The sequence below is a fragment of the Cervus canadensis genome, chromosome 16 (genome assembly GCF_019320065.1).
Source record: "Cervus canadensis isolate Bull #8, Minnesota chromosome 16, ASM1932006v1, whole genome shotgun sequence".
NCBI lineage: Eukaryota > Metazoa > Chordata > Mammalia > Artiodactyla > Cervidae > Cervus > Cervus canadensis.
In genome coordinates, this window is record NC_057401.1 from 65,901,665 (window position 1) to 65,921,926 (window position 20,262).

Below are 20,262 nucleotides of genomic sequence, written 5' to 3' on the forward strand. Positions count from 1 at the left end.
CAGGGATGGAACCTGCATCTCTCACTGTATCTCCTGCATTGCAGATGAATTCTTTATGGCTGAGCCATCAGGGAATGCATGGCGTTACTAACAATTGTCAAATGTATTAAGTGTCTAAATGTATAAAAAACAATAAACGTTATATGGCAGCCTAGATGTCAGGGGGGTTTTGGGAGAGAATGGACACCTGTATATGTATGGCTGAATTCCTTCCCCATTCACCTGAACCTATCACAACATTGTTCATCAGTTATACCTCAATACAAAATGAAAAGTTTTTTTTTAAAGCAACAAATCAAAATGTCTATTAATGTCTTAACAATTTAAAGCATTTCTTTCCCCAAATTGTTTTCACAGTCCTTAGCCTCTACCTATCCATTCTCCACTTGCGAATGTCTCTTGAAACTCAATTTTTGTTCTCTCTCTAACCTGGAAGATGGAAGGAAGTCCTCCCGTGGACAGAGATACTCCCCTTAACCAAAGTTTGGTTTGGCTCTTCTGGGATCTCTTTTCGATTAGGCTCAATCTTGGGTTCTCATGCCTTTCTCTGTAGAGTCCAGTTCTAAAAAGAATCTGGCTAACTCAAGGCAACCAGAATTCCCCACTCTCGATATCTAATCACCCTTGATGATATCTGATCAGGTTTCTCATCTTCCACCATCATGCATTCCCAGGTGATGTCTGATCACTGGCCAGCGGTTAGCCAGAATCCTGTTAGCTCTGTTCAGCCAGAATTCCTCCCTTCCTCCTGATGCTTCCTTTTAGTGACTTTCTATCCACTGACCCCCACCCTGCTCCTCTGAGCCCAATCTTTCCCTTCTTTGACAAACCCCATCCTGGTAGCTTCCCTTGCATAAAGTCTTACTGTTCCTTAGACAGAATCATTGAATGATTTTTTCCTATATCACCATCACAAATCCCCTCTGCCCAAAGTTGCTGTGTAACACTGGCAGCTCAACCTGGTGCTCTGTGACAACCTAGAGGGGTTGGGTGGGGTGGGAGGTGGGAGGGAGGTTCAAGAGGGAAGGGACATATGCATCCCTATGGCTGATTCACATTGTTGCATGGCAGAAACCAACACACCATCATAAAGCAATTCTTCAATTAAAAATAAATTTTAAAATATTCCCTCTGGCCAAGAGGAAAGTGGAAGAAGTCATATCCCCTCTATAACGGAAGTCTTCTCCCGAGTGCTGAGATTACATTATCAGGACCAGCTTCATGTGTCTGAGACCTGTGCAGTTGCGGTTGGCCTCTTGCTCAGAGGACCTCAGGCTTGATTAGCTCTCCACCACTGCCATCTTGGAACTCCCAACAATCTACCTTTGCACTTGTATTTTGCAAGTGAAATCCAACAGAACAATGAAACACATACATGAGTCGAGTCCTCTATTTCCTGCTGCCTCCTTCACACACTGTGTTTGTAATATGTGAATATTGCAGTCCAGCCCTCCTGGGCTCATGGTGGGCTGTGGAAGACTGAAGGCAAATACAAAGTAAATAAATGCCTTATATTTATAACCGAGTCAGCAAGAGTGTGGACAGCCCCCTGCTCCCTCTGCACCAGAACTTACTTTGATTCAAGAAGGCAATGATGTTTTAAGAAGTACGGATGATCAAGGAAACTCATCACAGAGTAACCCTTTCTTACTTCTGTTGTTCACCCAATGTTAACCAACTATTTATGCTGAAAATGATGACCTAAAAAGAAAGGGAAGTTATGCCAACCCACAGTTCTATTTCCTTCCAGTCCTTCCTCAGTCTTCAGTTAAAAGAACATTGGTAGAATACACTTTAGTTAAAAGAACATTGGTAGAATACATACAAATTGAGAAGTGAAACAATAACAGCTGAGAGAGATTTGTGCAGTTTCCACTGTTTTGGTAAGAATGAAATACATATGTATGTATAGACCATAAAATATGATCTGTGTAATTTCTGTGATTCTGAATACAAGTTAAATGTGTTTATACTGACATTTGCAATGATTCTGTGATTGCACAATACACAGATAAATGGTAAAGTCCATGCAAATAATTTGAAATTTTAGTTTTTCTTTATTTAGAATGACATTAAATAATAAATAAAAAAACATGAAGACAAGTCAAGAGAGACCATGGAAGAAAGAAAAAGGCTTGAGCATCTCTTTAATACTTTAAATCGTATTTCCATTGCTGCTTTTTGGACAAAAAGCTTGAAACGTTCATTTGGCGTGAGGCATTGCAGATCACACAGCCAACTCCAAACATGAGATCTCAGCTTGCTGTTGTGGGATTAAATGATAATGTATGTGAAAGTCCCAGGCACAAAAAGAATATTAACCAGTTACCTCTGGAGAGCTCAGATGGTAAAGAATCCACCTGCAATGCAGGAGGCCCAGGTTCAATCCCTGGGTTGGGAAGATCTTCCGGAGAAGGGAATGACAACCCACTCCAGTAAGCTTTTTATTTAAATAAAATTTAAAAGACTTCAATGTGAACTACAAAAGATAGGAATACATTTAAAATGTGCGTAGATTCATGGCAATACTTCACAAATAATTGATTTTATTTTGGGTTCTGTTTGTCTAAGCACTAAGCATTTGTCTTCCAGGTCTTTCACTGACAGTCTTTTATACTTTATTTTTCCCTTGTTGACTTTTCTCCTCCTTGCAGTCTTTTTTTCCCCCCACTAGTATTTCTTCCTCCATAAGAGAGGCATCGGATTTCAGATACTAAGAGGCATTTTTGTACCTATGCTTTGTACTGCTGTGTGCTCTTGGCATATTGTCACATTCTTGCCTAGAGAATACCATGGACAGAGGAGGCTGGCGGGCTACAGTCCATGGGGTCGCAAAGATCGGACACCACTGAGTGGCTTTCACACTTATTTCCGTCTCCACCCAACTGTCTCTCTCCTACTTTTCATTCCTGTCGCCTTTTCTCTCTCCAATCAATTACTCTCTATGTCACTGAAATCAACATCCTAAAGCAGAAACTAGATTATGGCAATCCCTCATTCCAAAGTCTTCTGTGATTGCCCACTATCTGTGAGATCAAATCCCAAGCTACTCTGCAGAGCATGCTCTGCCTGCGAGGACCCCCGACCCACCTTGAGGAGCTAGCCTCGGCTGACTGCTTTAGACATCCAGGCTGATCTAGGTTCTGCATCCTTAGAGACCCCAGAGCACATTGATCCCTTATCAAAACATGCTATGGTGATCTGTTTTTACATTTGTCTTTGCCAGACTGTCAGCTCCTCATCTCTCTATTTCATTCTCATCTCATCTGTATAACATTCTCATCTCTGTATTTCAGAATAGGAAGCTCTGGGACCAGCACTCATAAAAATTTGTCCACAATTGGAGATCAACACAATTAATAAAAGCAGAATGTTCACTTCATATTCTAAGTGTACACTTCATTTCCCCCAATTTTTTCTTCCTTCGAATTGCACTGTGGAAAAAAAGGAACTGTATCACTTCTGTTATACTTCTGTCATAAAGCATTGCTGGAATAAGTAAGTAATCTACTGAGTGGATGTTTTGACTTGTACAACCTCAACTGGAATAAAAACATTCACTAATCAGCTGCTAAGCTATCAGTGGCCCCATATAGTAAATAAAAATACATACTATCAAATGCTGCACCATGACAAATCCTCTTATAAAAACAACAAAACATTTATTACATTTTATATACCTAAATTTACATATTACCTTTTTTTTTTTTTTCTTAAACTCAGTATATATCTTGATTCAAGGGAAAGTCACAGTGGGAAAAATGTTTCCTCTTTGAGGTAGGGGATCATTGGAAAAGACCCTGATGCTGGGAAAGATTAAAGGCAGGAGGAAAAGGGGCCAACAGGATGAGATGGTTGGATGGCATCACTGACTCAATGGACATGAGTTTGAGCAAACCCCAGGAGATAGTGAAGGACAGAGAAGCCTGGCTTGCTGCAGACCATGGGGTCACAGAAAGTCAAACATAACTGGATGACTGAATAACAACAATGATGGGGTAGGGGGTCAAGGTGATGTCCACACACATGAGGAAAATGCATCCTTTCCCAGACGTACTACTTTTTTACGCCACTCTATAACAATCTCTCTTTTTAAAAATGGTTAGATTCCACTTATCCTACAGACTTGAACTAATTTTCCTCTCCCTAATTAAGCCCATTGCCATATTTCATTCACTCAAGCTTCCTGTTAAATGAAACATTATTTTCACTTATAAATGTTCCATGATGTGTTCCTAGTGGTTGCTAATTGGGGACAATTATATGAAGATCAATCAGAACCCATCAGTGGCCACCGTCATTAGCACATCCCCGTTCTGCTTCGGAGGCCTCCATGTTGAAGGCAATAGGGCAAATCAGGACCCCAGAGGGAGCCTTGATGCAGCAGCTCAGGAAATTCGCAAGCAGTGAGGGCATCCTTCATTTTTAATTTGTTGGTTTATTCTGGCTGGAGGGGAACTGACAAAATCTTCATCACCTAATGTGCTTAATGGTCTAAATGAAATGAGTTGGTGGTGTTGGTTTAGTTCTTATTGGACCCATTTCCAACTCATACAAACTCCCGATAAATTACTCTAATGAGTCCTTCTCACAGAAAACGTACCATGGAAATTAGACCTCAGTATTTTGTATAGGTTTAAAAGCATCGAAAAAGTGAAACAGAGTCTGCAGAAAGTCGGTTATCACACCTCTCAAAGTATAGGTCATTATCAACATAAGGGGCTTCCCTGGTGGCTCAGATGGTAAAGAACCCGCCTGCAACGCGGGAGACGTGGGTTTGATCCCTGGGTTGGGAAGATCCCCTGGGGAAAGAAATGGTTACCCACTCCAGTATTCTGGCCTGGAGAATTCCATGGACTGAGGTCCATGGAGTCACAAAGAGTCAAACACAACTGAGCGACTTTCAGTTCCTTCTTTCCAACCTAGGAGAAAGTGCTTCCCCAACTGGAGGAAAGATTGTCTTCACTTTCTTTTCTTGTTCAGAATGAGATGTCCAGGAGAACAAACATAATTTTTATTTCATTTTACTTGCTATTGGTGGGGTTGAATTGCATTTCTACTGCTGGAAAGTAAAGTCACATTTATTTTACTGTTATGAGTTAATATTAAAATATATATATATATATATATATATATATATACATGAAAAGGAAGAAAATGTTGGAATGGAACATAAAATAGAGTAAATTGATTCCTCCAGAGTCAGGGAAGATATACTTCTCTTGCTTTATTGTATAAGTGGTTAATGGTTTAAAAATAATACCTAGAGGTGTTACGCTAAATTAAGTAAGTCAGATAAATACAAATACTGTATGGTTTCACTTATATGTGAAATCTACAAAACAAATGAAAACACATAACTGAACAGAAATGAAGTCATAGATACAGAGAACACACAGGTGGTTGCCTGAAGGGAGGGCAGTGGGGAAGGAGAGAAACAATAAGAGAGAATAAGAGGTACAAGCTTTCAGTTATAAGACAACTAAGTCACACAGGGGCAGGAATATAGTCATTCATTATGAAAAAACTTTCGTGTAGTGGCAAATAGTAACCAGACTTATTGTGGTGACCATTTTGAAATGTATATATAAAATCACTATGTTACATACTAGGAACTAAAAATGAGCTGTTACTCAAACATACTTCAGAAACAAACAAGCAAACTCGTAGAAAAAGAGACAGGATTTGTGGTTATCAGAGATGGTAGCATGGGAATGTATGAATGGGAGAGTTGGACCATAAAGAATACTGAGCACTGAAGAATTGATGCTTTTGATCTGTGGTGTTGGAGAAGACTCTTGAGAGTCCCTTGGATTGCAAGGAGATCCAACCAGTCCATCCTAAAGGGAATCAATCCTGAATATTTATAGGAAGGACTGATGCTGAAGCTGAAACTCCAATACTCCAATATTTTGGCCACCTCACTCGAAGACTTGACTCATTTGAAAAGACCCTGATGCTGGAAAGATTGAAGGCAGGAGAAGAAGGGAACAACAGAGGATGAGATGGTTGGATGACATCACTGACTCAATGGATATGAGTATGAGCAAACTCTGGGAGATAGTGAATGGCAGGGAAGCCTGGCATGCTGCAGTCCATGGGGTGGCAAAGAGTCAAGACGTGACTAAGCGATTGAACAATAGTGTGGGGAAGGGATTAGTACGAAGGTGGTCAAAAGGTACAAACCTACAGTTAAAAGATAATAATGAAGGATGTAAGGTACATGATAAATATAATTAGAAATCAACACAACATGTAAAACAATTTTCCACTAAGTACAAACTAGAAAAAAAATCAAGAGCTGTATGATATAGCTATTGTCAAGGCAGTAAAACCTAAGAGTTCTTATCACAAGGAAAAGATGTTTTGTTTTTTACCCTTTCCTTAATTTTGCATCTAGATGACGTGATAGATATTCACTAAATATATTTTTGTTTCGTCACTGAGTCATGTCCAACTCTTTTTCAACCCCAAAACTAGTCCACCAAGGTCTTCTGTCCATGGGGTTTCTCAGGCAAGAACACTAGAGTGGGCTGGCATTTCCTCTTCCAGGGGATTTTCCCACCCTACGGATCTTACCCGTGTCCCCTGCCTCTCCTGCACTGCAGGCGGTTCTCAGCCACTGAAGCCATCGGGGAAGCCCAGCCAGTTAAACTAGACACACGTACATCAGGAATGTGAGGGATAAAGTTAGCTGCAAATTCTTGCCACTGCATGACTTTTACTTCCCCCTCCCCTTGAATCTGAACTGGTCATGACTTGCTCAGACCACTGAAATGCAGCAGAAGTCATAATTGTACCCTCGTAAGTTCTTAGGGCTGGGCCTTCAGAGATATAAAATTGTAGATCCCTTCGTGACAGAATGCTGCTTTTGGAAGCAAGATGTTGTATGAGAGGTCTGGCTACCTAAGTTGCGAGGAAGCCCAAGCTAGCCACATGGCAAGAGAGGGGCCACGTGGAGGTCCTTCCTGACCTTCCTTTTGTGCCCAGCCTCACTTAATGGTCACATGCAAGAGAGGAACTACCCAGATGCACCTTGCCTGGATTCTTCATCCAAAGGATCTTGAGCAAGTAAAACAGGGTTTGTTGTGAAAGCCACCAGGGTTTGGGCTAGTTTATTAAAGGTAAGTGATCGTGAAAACACGTGTACGGCACAGAACAGAGCACTCCTTGGAAGCCGGCAGTAGTAAAGGAAATGGAACCAATGACTGATTTTGAAAAATTTCAAGGGAAAATGTATTTCTGTGTTGCTTTTTTAAAAATACCTGTTAAACATTGTATTTTGTTATTGGAGTATAATTGTGTTAAAATGACCACTGTTTCTCAGCCTTCAGGCTAAGATCAAAAAATAGTATGAGAGCTTCCTTGGTGGCTCATTGGTAAAGAATCTGCCTGCCAATTCAGGAGACATGGGTTCAGTCCCTGGATTGGGAAGATCCCCTGGAGTAGGAAATGACAATCTGCTCTAGTATTCTTTCGTGAAAAATTCCACAGAGGAGCCTGGAGGGCTACAGTTCATGGGTCACAAAAGAGTCAGATATGACTGAGCTACTGAGCACACAATTGCTTGTTAGTTTCCTAATTCATGTTAGTTCCTGCTACACAACAAAGCCAATCAGCTACATGTATACATAGACATCCTCCCTCTTGAGCTCCACCCCCATGCCACCCCTTGCATTTTGTTTTGAAGAGAAAAATACTTGCAGAAATAGGGGGTTAAACATTAACTATCCACTTCACTGTATCCTGAGTAAATGAAACATCTACTTTATTTAAATTTACAATGAATTCAAGTGAATACACACGAGATTTACTCAATACAATATGCTTCTGGGGTTGAGATTAAAAAAATGTAAAATACTTAAGGCCTGTTACACTGAGTAAGAATAGTGTCTGAAATGGAAATGATGTATAAAATTATAATTGGATAGTGGATAATACTGAAAGTATTATAACTTAGCATACCCTGGCATAGAACCACATAGACTAGAAAAAACAAAAAAGTGAAATTCGCCAGGGAAACTATATGGGCAGAAATGTGTTTTGAGCCTGATCTTTAAAAAAAAAAGTGAGGATAAAATTGGACAGTAGAATCGAGGGGAACGCCAAGAGAGTATCGACATGGCAGATTTCTAATACGAACTAAAGATGAAAGAAAAATAAAAATCAATAACTTATTTAAGTCAGTTTAACATTTCTAGACACCACTTTAGCTCAGCTGTGCAGAATGTAATTCAGCCTGGGAAATATTTCTTCTCATGTTTTGCGGTGGCGAAAGAGAAGTGTGAAAGGGGAAGAGTGGTCATTTCAAAGGAACACTGATATTTAGGCTCTATTGGAAGGAGAAAAAGTATGAGAGACAAGCCAAATGAAACGATAAGCAAAAACAAACATACAAAACCTCTCCCAAACCAAAACCCCAACCAACCAACAAATAAACTAATAAAAAAATACAAAGAAAAAAAGGAACTACTACAGGGTCACCTTGCTTTGGACTAATTACTATGATTGTCTCTGTGTGTGTATATATATATTGCAACAGTAAGAATTTTAATAATTCAGGTGTCCTGGAAAGAAGGGGATGAAAATTAGCTCTGTAATGAAATTTAAGAGCGAAAGCTGCTCTTAAAATGAGAAAGAAAATGGATGTGAATTTTCTCCACATGAAGTTTTTCATGGTTTTAAGATGACCGTTAGAACGTTTTAAGATGATGTGCAGTCACTGAGTCCTGTCCAACTCTTTGCGGCCTCAAGGTCTGTAGCCTACCAGGCTCCTCTGTCCATGGGATTTCCCAGCAAGAATTCTGCACTGGGGTGCCATTCCCTACTCCAAGGGGGCTTCCAGACCCAGGGACTGAAACCACATCTCCTGTATCTCCTGCATTGGCGGGTAGATTCTTTACCACTGAGCTGCCTGGAAAGCAGTAAGTACCTAGTAGTAAGTTTATTCTTGGTAAATTGTTGTTCAGTCGTTCAGTCGTGTCTGACTCTTTGCAATCCCATGGGCGGTAGCACACCAGTCTCTACCCGCCGGAGCTTACTCAGACTCGTGTTCTTTGAGTGGGTGATGCCACCCAACCATCATGCCCTCTGTCGTCCCCTTCTCCTCCTGCCTCCAATCTTTCCCAGCATCAGGGTCTTTTTTATGAATTGGCTCTTCACATCAGGTGGCCAAAGTATTGGAGCCTTAATTTCAGCATCAGTCCTTCCAATGAATATTCAGGATTGATTTCCTTTAATATTGACTGGCTAGATCTCATGCAGATCAAGGGACTCTCAAGAGTCTTCTCCAACACCACAGTTCAAAAGCATCAATTCTTTGGCGCTCAGCCTTCTTTACGGTTCAACTCTCACATACATACATGACTACTGGAAAATACCCATGCTAAAATTACCTATTAGGAAAATTTAGAAACACTTAATACTTTTGGTCTTTTCATACTGTTCATGGGGTTCTCAAGGCAAGAATACTGAAGTGGTTTGCCATTCCCTTCTCCATTGGATCACGTTTTGTCAGAACTCTTCACCATGACCTGTCTGTCTTGGGTAGCCCTATATGGCATGGCTCATAGTTTCATTGAGTTAGACATTGGAAAAGACCCTGATGCTGGGAAAGATTGAAGAGGAGGAGAAAGGGATGACAGAGGATGGTTGGATGGCATCACCGATTCAATGGACATGAGTTTGAGAAAACTCTGGGAGTTGGTGTTGGACAGGGAAGCCTGGTGTACTACAGTCCACGGGGCCACAAAGAGTCAGATACGACTGAGTGACTGAACTGAACTGAATACTCTTGGTCACAAGGGAAAGGCAAATTAAAAGGCAAATTAAAACCAGAATGAAATACTGCTTCCCATCTACTCAAATGGCCATGTTTAAAATACTGACACTACCAAATGTTGGCAAGGTTGTGTGAAGCAACTGAAACACTGATATATTTTTGTGGAAGTGTAAAACTCTGCAGTCACTGTGGAGAAAGGTGAGCAGGTGTAGTTTCTTATAAAACTACACACACAGCTACTCAAAGGTCCAGAAATTCAAAACCTAGGTATTTTCCTAAGGAAAATAAAACAAAACACACACGCAGACACACACACACACACATAAGAAGACTTGTACAAGAATGTTCTTGGCAGCTTTGTTTATAGCAGCCCCGGAATGGAAAGAGTCCAGAGGCTCAACAATAGGAAAATAGATAAAAATTTCTGTGGTTCATTCATATAATAGGATGCTGCTAAGTAATGAAAAGGAAAGAACTAGTGGTACCTATAATAGCAAGGATGAATCCCAAAGTTTCGTGCTTAATAAACGAAGATTCAGGGAAAATAACACACCCTTTTTGCTTCACTGAATATGAAATTCTTGAACAGGCAAAACTAACTGATGGCAGGAAAACACACACCCACCTAAGGTTGTCCTTGAGAGAGTAGGATGGAGATATACAGGTTTACTGGTTGGCACGAACCAACTTCCTGGGGTGATGGGCAGTCTCTATATTTTAACAGAGATTTGGTTGCATACCTGTGTTGTTTATTAAAGCCTGATGAATAGAACACTTAAAACGTGTGCATTTCCTTGCATATAAACTGCACTTCAAAGGAAAAATAGGAACTGGAAAAGAATATTAAACTCTAGTTATTGACATGCTTGAGGTATTTTGGGGGACATGTACTTATGACAGTGATTCTTTTGAAATGTATAACAGGCAAATAACATTTGTTATACAGAAAATAGCATTTGAATAGAGAAATGGATAGATGAATACATATGTGATAGATCAAATATATTAAACTGTTAGAGGTGGGATGTAGGTGGTGGGCTGATGAATGTTCTCTGTAAAGTCATGTAAAAAATCTTATCTGTACATTTAATATTTCCCATAATCAAACATTAGAAAATAATTGAGAAAAGAAGGAATCCCATATTCTTGGCTCCAACATGTTGTGTAGTACACCTGAACGGAAAAAGCAAATTCCCCAAGTAAAGGGCATATCTAATCTAATCCAATGGATAACTGTAAAATAAATAAATGCACAAGTGTAACATAAATCAATTATTGACAATTTGCTTGAGATGGTTTTTCTCTAATATGAACCCAAATAAAATATTCTATTTTACTACAGAAATAACTGAGCTACTTAGTGTTATGAGAGGAATATCTATTTTGGGTGATGTTCTATTTAGGGGTAAGGGGCAGATATTTTAGGCTCCAAGGGCCATAAGGTCTGTATCATGGTTACTGGACTCTCATGTTGTAGAGGCCATCATAGACAACAGCTCAATAAATGGGTGAGGCTGATCTCCCATAAACTATTCACAGAAACAGGCAACAGGCCATATTTGGTTCTTGAACTGTCACTTGCCAATTCCTGTTGTAATGGGTTGGACAAAAAGTTATTTCAGTTTTTTCTGTTACATCTTATAGGAAAACCCAAACAAACTTATTGACCAACCCAATATTTGAAGAATATACATAACTGAATTATTCTGCAACCTTGCATCTCAGATTTTATACTGTTTATGATGTAAATACTGGCTTCAGAGAGTACATTCAACTAGTCAACCTTATTTTTTTCAACTCTCCTAATTCAAAAAGGTTTTCCAGGTGGCTCAGTGGTAAAGAATCTGCCTGCCAATGCAGAAGATGCAAGAGACACAGATGCAATCCTTGGGTTGAGAAATGGCAACCCACTCCAGTATTCTTGCCTGGAAACTTCCATGGACAAAGGAGCCCGGCAGGCCACAATCCATGGGGCCATAAAGAGTCAGATATGACTGAGCAACTGAGCATAATGAATAATTCAAACAACTTTAGGAATATAGTTCTATTGTCTGATTAGTTTTTTTTTCTTCAGGATGTTCTTCTGGTTGGGTCTGCTTGGGGACCCAGGTCTTGCTTTCTAATTCACTGGGTGTCAAATGTTCACATGTCCTGGTGCTTGAGTGTTAACTAATGTGAGTTTTATTATTCATTAAGCTGCTGCTGCTGCTGCTAAGTCGCTTCAGTTGTGTACGACTCTGTGCGACCCCATAGACGGCAGCCCACCAGGCTCCTCCGTCCCTGGGACTCTCCAGGCAAGAACACTGGAGTGGGCTGCCATTTCCTTCTCCCATTATTCATTAAAGGATGGAGCTAAAACAATAGTACTGGATATAAGTAGGAGGCGTGTTGAGAGAACTGAGTAGGAGAAAGGAGACCTGGCTGGACAGAGGAAGGGCCTTCAGATGACTTGCCTGTCCAGGGAGAGCAGACTCATTCCTTTCACTGAGCTCTAGTTGGTGCTGGGGAGTGGGGAGAACCAACCTCTAACAAGACCTAGCTCCTGCTTTTCAGGAACTAGCACTGTTGGTCACCTTCTGGTATTAGGGCAATGGATAGCAGGTGACTAGAAGAAAAACATCACCCACTAAAGAAATCTTCTTCCAACTACACAGCCTTCTGATCGGAGTTTTACACTGGAGATGGAGTAAGCTCACCATCCTTGGAAGTAATCAAGAAGCAAATTACTCCCAGTTAGGCCCCCATGCTTATTCAAGCAATGTCTCAATTAGGACTATATCCAGAATCAGACGCAGAGTCATAATTTACAAATTTAATTTGTTGCTGGAAGAGAAAATACCAGATTTAATATATTATATTAGTAACAGGACCTTGCTGTTCATTGTGTACAATATTTGAAGATATTTTTACCTTTACCAACTTTTTCTTATCTAGAATTCAGCAAACTGCAGTGATCAGTTCCTTTGCAAAGGCGTTCATTAAATTCTTTATGTGTGACTGATTTATTAAAAAAGAATGAAATATTTGTAAACCACCTGCCCCTTTATCTCAAATTAGGGGTTAAAATTAGCTATGTTACTTAGAAAAGGGAACATAAAATTTTACCCATTTTTTTCACTCTTTTTTTTTTTGCTGACATTTTCAAAATGACACAGATGAGATTGACTGCTATCAAGCTCTCTTAGTTCCCTGCTATTGACTCCCTCGTAAATGGAAAGATGAAAGTAATGGAAATTAAATAACAATTCAATTAATCGATATTGTATTTTATTTGTTAGTTCATTAGTCATGCCTTAAAATTTTAACTTACGAGTGAAAATGATGGATATCTAAAAATATGGGCTAGCTTATACTAAACCTACCCATGTTTGAAGCCATACATTTTCCTAACATTTTGAAATAAACCCACCATTTGTAAAAAATGTACAGGAAACTCTGAAGCACTCTAAAAACTCAATAATGTACTTGTCAATATATACAAGTGCAAAATTTACTAAATTATTACTATGTATTTTAGCCTTTTTAAGACTGAGCCAATTAAACTGTTTCCTTATGGCTTCCCTGGTGGCTCAGATGGTAAAGAGTCTGCCTGCAATGTGGGAGACCTGAGTCCGGTCCCTGGGTTGGGAAGATCCCCTGGAGAAAGACATGGCAACCCACTCCAGTATTCTTGCCTGGAGGATCCCATGGATACAGGAGCCTGATGGGCTACAGTCCATGGAGTCGCAAAGAGTTGGACACAACTGAGCAACTAAAACTTTCACTTTTTTCACTGTTTGTTTTATTTAATGCTGAGTATGAGTAGCCCCGTGCATTCATGACTGTTTGTTTGTTTTAATCACTAAGTCCTGTCCCACTCTTCTTGCGACCCCATGGACTGTAGCCCACCAGGCTCCTTGGCCCATGGGATTTCCCAGGCAAGAATACTGGAGTGGGTTGCCATTTTCTTCTTCAGGGGATCTTCCCAGACGAGGGATCGAACTCCTGTCTCTTGCATTGAAGGCAGATTCTTCACCACTTGAGCCATCAGGGAAGCCCCCTGCAGTCTCGATAGTGGTTCTTCATTCTTCGTACAAGAAATCAGGTTAGATTTAGAGATTCATGGCCTTCTTCTGAGATAGTATTTTCCAAAGAGGTAACACAGGTTCAGATCCTCTAGCATCCTCTTAACGTGCCTCATCTGTGCCCATCAGCGTGCCCATCTCTGGAGGGCACGAAAGATAATAAACAGCACTCCTTCTCTCAAGATGCTCAGGAATCAGCGGAGAGAACAGGCTTGTGTTGAGACCAAGCCTCGGATATGGTGGCATTAGAAGCACAGTGTTGGAAAGGATTTGGTGTGAAGGAGGAAAATGCAAAAATGTCCAAGAAGAGATGGCATGGGAGATGGATTTTATAGCTGATTGGGGAACTTTGGACAGACAAATAGTGGGAGTGTGATTACAGCTGGGACTGAGCACATGAAGGAAAGAGAATGTTGGGATAAATAAAGCCCTAAAGGGCCGAACAATATCCTGGTGTGCCCGAAGCAAAGAAGGTGCCTTTAAGAAGGGGCAAAAGGGGTAGCAGATGATGCTCCCGGATGATACATTGGGAACAATTTGTGACAAACACCAAACGGCATACTTGGCATTTATTCTGGAAGGTTTCCGAGCAATAAAATGGCTGGATTAAAGAAGACTATGGGAAGAATTTCCCACAATCAACTTCACATGAGCATCACCAGCTAACAGGTGTCTAGGCCATGTCTGAGGCACTAGACCTCAAAATTGGTACCCGTGTAGCTCACTGCAGATTCAGTACAGGCTGTTCTGCTCTATCTCAAATTAGCAACCTCGGGGTATGTGAGCAGTGTATGCGGCAACATGAGGGAAGATACTGTGGTCTATTCATAACTGATGCTGATGAGGTTTGGTTGGGGAGGAAGGTTAAGGGGATCTCAAAGGTACAGAAAATAGCCAGATGCATAATGTTGGGACAAACATACAAAACTGGGGAAGTGAGATATTTAACTTCAAAGGGCTTTCAGTACCAGTATGGTAAAGAATATACATTCTTTATAGTATATTGAGAATATTCAACTACCAAAAAACATGTACTTCAGCTATTTTTTTTTTTCCATTTCATTCATTCAATTAGTCAACACATATGTATGAGTGTCCACACTGTTCCAGGTACTTTTGGAAACCAAGGATTCAATGGTAAGCCGACAAGGAGGTGCCTCTGTTAATAGAAAATCCACATGGAATGGACAGGGTCTGTGGAAGCTTCTGCAAAATAGGTAAGGGCTTTCCAGGTTCTAATACATGAACTACCTATTCGCGTGTTAGAACCATGGTGTAGAGAAAAACACATGGTCCCATGGCTCAACTGGTAAACAATCCACCTGCAATGTGGGATACCTGGGTTCAATCCCTGGGTTGGGAAGATCCCCTGGAGAAGAGAAAGGCTACACACTTCAGTATTCTGGCCTGGAGAGTTCCGTTGACAGAGGAGACTGAGGCTACAGTCCATAGGGTCACAAAGAGTTGGACACGACTGAGTGACTTTCACTTTTCATATTAAAAATGTATACTCAATTTCACAGTCACACTCGCTAAAAAGTTCTGAGATTTAAAGAATGTACAAAGAAGCAAATAACTAAGAATGAACATAATCCTAGTTAATCTTAGTGATTTATACTTTACAAAGGAAGAATATTTGGATGGTCTCACATACAGGGTAAATGATTTCTTTGCATTATCACCCATGTTGTTACTACATAGCCCAGTTGTTGTGTGTGTATGCTCAGTGGTGTCTGACTCTTGGTGACCCCATGGACTGTAGCCTGCCAGGCTCCTGGATTCATAGGATTTTCCAGGCAAGAACACTGGAGTGGGTTGCCATTTCCCTCCCCAGGAGATTTTCCCAACCCAGGGATGGAAACCATGTCTCTCCTGTCTCCTGCCCAGTTTGAGATCAGATGATTTAATCAGCATGTAGAAAAACACGATTTAGCTCTTTCCCAAAGACATGCTTCAATTTTAAATTTACAAGTAGCACAGTACATAACTTTGCTTAAGGGACTTGCTTCCTTTATGGAAAATCTAATCTACATATAATTCTTCTCTTTAACCTTTATTCCCCTTCCCAGAGCAAGTGAATATAGTTGTGAAAAAGTGATTATACCTAAAAGTCACACAAGTTCAATAACTTGCCATAGCTCTTAATGAAACAGGGAATGCTGGCTTTGAGATGTAAATCACACCGCCGTGGTTGGCATGACCTACAGCTAGCAGCAGTCACACCCTCTCCCACAGGGGGAGTTTCCCTGACAAAGAGGACAGACAGCTCAATAATGAGGTCTCACTTTCTGTGCCAGCCAAGCTTGGGACCCAAAGTATGGGCTTCTCAGGTCTCGGTGGCCAGCCATGCATTTCCATGCTGTTGAGCTTGAACATCAAGCCATGCGATGCTTTTTCTGGTCACCATTCACTATGGGTAACTTGGCATGAAATCATTTCTTAGGCAAATTAAGCCTAGATGGCACAGAGGATTCCTTTGCAGGTGATGCAGCAGAGAGGGTCCCTACAGGCTTTAACAGTTACACAGAGAGGGTCTTCTGCCCATAAGTTAGCCAGAAGCTCTTGGTACCCTCATTGGTCAAAAGGGGGAAGACAAACACTATTTCCCTTTCATTGCTTTAATTTCTTATTAATATATGTTAGTCACTCAGTTGTGTCTGACTCTTTGCGACCACATAGACTGTAGCCCACCAGGCTCCTCTGTCCATGGGATTTTCCAGGCAAGAATACTGGAATGGATTGCCATTCCCTTCTCCAGGAGATCTTCCCAACTCAGGGATCGAACCTGGGTCTCCTACATGGCAGGCAGATTCTTTACCATCTGAGTCACCAGGGAAGCCCAAATCCATGGAAAAGAATGGGATAAATAAAGTGAATAGAAGCAACTATTACTAATAGTAGAACCAAACTGGGACGTTATTTGATAAGACTAGAAGGCTGGATTTTTAATAATTATGTCAGGACAATAGGCATAAACCAACCTGTTCTGAATAAACCAGGAACAAAGTCTTCTCCCCAAAATTAACCAAAACTTAAAGATTTCATTGTTAATATTCAAGTAAAATATTATTTAGATGATGACTCATTCTAACACATTTCCCTTTATCTCTACATATTCTTTCCTTAATTTTAATGTATATTAAATAGCAACTTTGCAGCTATTCTGCTGTTGTTCAGTCACTAAGTCTTGTCTGGCTCTTGTGACCCCGTGGACTGCAGCATGCCAGGATTCCCTGTCCTTCACCATATCCTGGAGTTTGCTCAAACTCATGTCCATTGAGTTGGTGATGCCATCCAAACATCTCATCCTCTATCATCCCCTTCTCCTCCTGCATTCAATCTTTCCCATCATCAGTGTCTTTTTCAATGAGTCGGCTCTTCACATGAGATGGCTGAAGTATTGGAGATTCAGCTTCAACATCTGTCCTTCCAATGAATATTCAGGGTTGATTTCCTTTAGGATTGACTGGCTTGATCTTCTTGCTGTCTTCACCAGTCACAGTTTGAAAGCATCAATTGTTTAGCCCTCAGTCTTCTTTATGGTCCAACTCTCACATCCATACATGACTACTGGAAAAGCCATAGCTTTGACTAGACAGACCTTTATCAGCAAAGTCTCTGCTTTTTAATACACTGTCTATTGTCACCTTACTTATGTAACTTAAATGCAGAGTACATCATGCAAAATGCTGGGCTGGATGAAGCACAAGCTGGAATCAAGTTGGCCGGGAGAAATATCAATAACCTCAGATACGTAGATGACACTACCCTTATGGCAGAAAGTGAAGAAGAACTAAAGAGCCTCTTGATGAAAGTGAAAGAGGAGAGTGAAAAAGCTGGCTTAAATCTCACCATTCAAATAATGAAGATCATGGCATCTGGTCCCATCACTTCATGACAAATAGATGGGGAAACAATGGAAACAGCGACAGATTTTATTTTCTTGGGCTCCAAAATCACTGCAGATGGTGACTGCAGCCATGAAATTAAGAGATGCTTGCTCCTTGGAAGAAAAGCTATGACCAACCTAGATAGCATATTAAAAAGCAGAGACATTACTTTACCAACAAAGGTCCGTTTAGTCAAAGCTATGGTTTTTCCAGTAATCATGTATGGATGTGAGAGTTGGACTATAAAGAAAGCTGAGCGCTGAAGAATTGATGCTTTTGAACTGTGGTGTTGGAGAAGACTCTTGAGAGTCCCTTGGACTGCAAGGAGATCCAACCAGTCCATCCTAAAGGAAATCAGTCCTGTATATTCATTGGAAGGACTGATGCTAAAACTGAAACTCTACTGGCCCACTACTTGGGCCACCTGATAAGAAGAACTGACTCCTTGGAAAAGATCCTCATGCTGGGAAAGATGGAAGACAGGAGAAGGGGATGACAGAGTACGAGATGGTTGGATGACATCACCAACTTGATGGACATGAGTTTGAGCAATCTCTGGGAGTTGATGATGGACAGGGAAGCCTGATGTGCTGCAGTCCATGGGGTTGCAAAGAGTCAGACACAACTGAGCGACTGAACTGATGCTTGTCATAGCTTTCCTTCCAAGGAGCAAATGTCTTTTAATTTCATGGTTGCAGTCACTGTCCACAGAGATTTTGGAGTCAAAGAAAATAAAGTCTGTCATTGTGTCCATTTTTTCTCCATCTCTCTGCCATGAAATGGAAAAATTTGGTTTATCCCCTGCACCCAAATTTTCTGCGAGTGATGCTTCTTTTTATCTCAAACTTAAAAAGAAATGATGTAGGTTTTTATTCTCCTCAAGCTCAATTTTACTTTCCCAGACAACTAGCAGTAGTGGGCTGTGATAGGTTATGATCCTAGTGTGTGGGATTCTTAAAACTATTTAATAAGACAGGCAATTTACTTTGAGAATATTGGAATTCCTATGAAAAGCTCCGAGCAAATAAAACGTCCTTCCAAATTCTTAGGTACTATTATTGGATGAGACCATGTTGACTCTAGACAATCCCCAAATGAGAAATATTGGGAAATAATCTAGTCTTATATTCAGAAATTGAGAAGGCTCAAATATATTTTAAAGTGCAACTACTATTTGGAAATGTTCACAATTGCAACATTATAAAATATAGATACCGATATTTAACAATAAAAGGATGTTAGGCTAATATGAATATTTTTATATATTCATGCTAAAGTAAGTATACATTGGGAAAATATTATGCAAAAACAGATATATTCTCTCTCAAATTGAAACTTAACTTCAAGAGAGCATGGATAAAGTTATTCCTAAAGCCCTATTATCTATACATTTGTCAACTATCTTTTAGCTTTTACATGCTGAGCACATTAGTATGCAAACAAATGTAATGTGAATATAAGCATGCAGAGTGAGAATATATATTTGTCAAAGCCTAATTATCCTTCAAGAAATGATATAAACTATAATGAAAATACCCATAGTCCCCGGAAAGATAGTGTTTTGGATTTAGAAGACTATGTTTTTGTTCATCTAGAGAGCTGAAAACACAATGTATTTTAGTTATATTGATTATTTTTAAAGGATAATGGTTTTCTGTAAGACGAAGTTTAAAAAAAATGTGACATCAATATCAGCTTGGGAATTAATTGTGTTTGTCACTGAAATGTGTCATAGCATTAATAATGAATAAACCAGTGACATTTAGAATTTTTCTCACAACTATGTATATGATCTTGTAACATTTAATTTCAGTTGCATAGAGCCGACATGCTATAGGTGTAAAAACTGCTCATCAAGCTGTTTATTACTGAGCTCATTATATTGACAATTAAAAACGAGAAAAACAGTGTGAATCTCCAACAAGGGGTGGGAGCTGGGGCAACAGCTCAGCTCTGTTACCACGTCTGGGGGAAGTCTATCAGTCAAACTGTCTTCTTCCTTAATCATCAGTTAATGTGACTATTAACAAGATATTTTCTCCAATATGTGCTTCCATTAGCATAATTCTGGGCCCTAATTACCATATGCTTTTTTTTCATCTTTAAATATCTGACATAAAAATTGCAGTAGCAAATAGACCCATGTGGCTTTCTAATCTAGTCTTTTTCCAAACTTGTCAGGGATGACATTCTTTTATGTGCCTTTTAATGCAGTTTCTTTTGATTACTTCTTAAGACTTTAAAAAAATAAAAGTAATACACATTAATGTAAAAAGTAAGAAATTCAGTAAAGTTAAAAAAAATAAAATCACATTAATCATATAAGTCAGAAACAATCACTGGGAATATTTCATTGCATTTTTTTCCTCTATGATCCATTAACATATATGGTATTTCATTTTATACTTCACAGAATTAAAACCAGACTCCTTTTTTACTTGCCGATGTTTTGTTAGCATTTCTCCCAGTCTTTGGTTCGGACACTATGAAGAATCTGCCTGCAATGCAGACCTCCGTGTTTGACCCC

General features: G+C 39.9%; 1 protein-coding gene across 2 annotated transcripts in view; it reads right to left on the reverse strand.

The window, feature by feature from the left end:
* Positions 1-20,262, reverse strand: part of CTNND2 (catenin delta 2) — a 1,083,336-nt gene that overhangs the window by 515,003 nt on the left and 548,071 nt on the right. The gene's annotated exons all lie outside the window — the stretch shown is intronic.